Raw genomic sequence first — 2020 nt, forward strand, 5'->3', positions numbered from 1 at the left:
GGGGTGGGGGTGGGGCCGGACGGGCGGCCGCACAGCTTCTCTCTGCGACAGCCACAGCTGCCCCCGGCGTACAAAGGGCCCTTGTTCTCGCCCGTCATGTGCCCCGGCGCCCCGCGCCTGGACCCCGCTCGGACATGATTAGGTGTGGGAACTGTTTTCCCCGGGCCGCGTTTGACATTTGTCACTCCCTCGGGAGGAGGCATCTGGACCGAAGGCGCCCCAGCCCCCCACCCCAGCCCTGGCTCAGTGCAGAAGGATCGGGAGCCCGCGGCCCTGACAAGCCTGTGACTCCAGACAGGCCCGTGCGTCAGCACAGAGCCTCCGCCCTCATGGCGCTCTGGACAGGCAAGGCTGGTCTCAGTAGGCAGCGGGCAGAGAGGACACGAGAGGATGGAGCCAGGGCGCACAAGCACACACCTGTATGCACGCGTGCAAACACACACCTGACACACGCATGAATACACATGCAGAAACACACACACCAGGAGCACACACACACATGCACATGCACACACATGCAGAAGCACACATATGCACATTCACACACACCAGGAACACACCTGCAGAAATACACAAAAAGATGGAGTGTACAGAACAGTGAGGAGTACACTTCTCACTCCGCAAGGATGCTTGCTCACACACACAAATGTACACACACACAGCCCAGCTGGTCCCTGCAGAGCCGTGGTCTCCTTGAAATCGGGGCTTGGTGTGCAGTGCAGCTTTGGGCCCGTCCCCTGCCCTTTCCACCCACCGGCGGCCCAGGGCATGGCTCTGTCCTTCCCCCTGGAGGGGTCCTGAGAGCATGTGGGTCCAGCAGCAAGGAGGGCCCTGCAGCTGCCACTTGTGTGCAGAGGCCACAAGGCGGGAGCTCCCTGAACTGCCTGCTCCGCTCTGTGCTGTTCAGTCGCCATCCAGGAAATCTGTGGGGCTGGGAGCGCATTGCTGGAACTTTCCTCCCAAACCGCAAGTACACAGCGGAGAGTGGGCCCTGCATGTTTACAGTGTGCTGGGGCAACGGAAAGAGGCTCTTGTAAACACCGAAGAAGAATTGCTAAATTGTGCTTGTTCCCTTGTGGGCGAGGGTGTCTGGGTGGGCCTGAGCACCCGGGGTGGTGGCCTTCAGGCCTAGGCTGGGCCTGGCTCCAGTTCTTCCGGAACCTCCTCGTTGGCACCTGCTGGGGACACCTGCCTGCCCACCACCCCACAAGGCATAGTGGGCAGGGGTGGCAGTCTCCTCCCGTACAGGGGACGTTTCCCTCACGTCCATGAGCACTGGTACTGCCCAGCAGCCCTGGCCTTCTCTAGCCAAGCCCCCCATCCATGTTCAATCCCTGGAGCTTGCTTGGAAAAGGTCTCTGCAGATGTGATTAAGCGGAGGCTGTTGAGGTGAGGAGATCATCCTGGATTATCTGGGTGGGGCCCAAACATCATCACAGTGTCCCCATCACACAGGGTGGGGGCCCCGTGATCACGCAGGCAGAGACTGGAGCAATGTGGCCACGAGTCAGGGACACCCGGAGCTGCCAGAAGCTGGCAGAGGCAGGAGGGAGCCTCCTGGCACCTCCAGAGGAGCCAGTGCTGCCACATCTGGTCTCAGACTTGTGGCTTGCAGACTGTGAGAGAAGACATTTCTGTTGCTTTAAGCCCCCAGTTTGTGGTACTTTGCTTCAGCATCCCCAGGACACCAATGCAGCCTCTCACCCTGGAACCAGAGGAACAAAGATATTTTATTCAAACTTCTCTAAAATGAAAGATGACAAGTTGAGAGGACATTCAGGTTGCTCAGAGAAAAGCTCATCTGATTCTTTTGCAAGATTAACTGCTGATAATGAATCACGGCTTTTGAAATTCCCAAACATATCTGGAGGGGCTGCCTCTGGCTAGTAATGGGACTGGACTCCCCGCCAGGCACCGTACTGGTGATAGAGATGGAGATGCTCTAGGAACACACGTGTGCACTTGCACACACCTGCATGGATCTGCACATGTGCACACATGCTCAGGTATAGGATGTGTG

This window comes from Galeopterus variegatus, unplaced genomic scaffold, assembly GCF_000696425.1.
Source record: "Galeopterus variegatus unplaced genomic scaffold, G_variegatus-3.0.2 Scaffold2751, whole genome shotgun sequence".
NCBI lineage: Eukaryota > Metazoa > Chordata > Mammalia > Dermoptera > Cynocephalidae > Galeopterus > Galeopterus variegatus.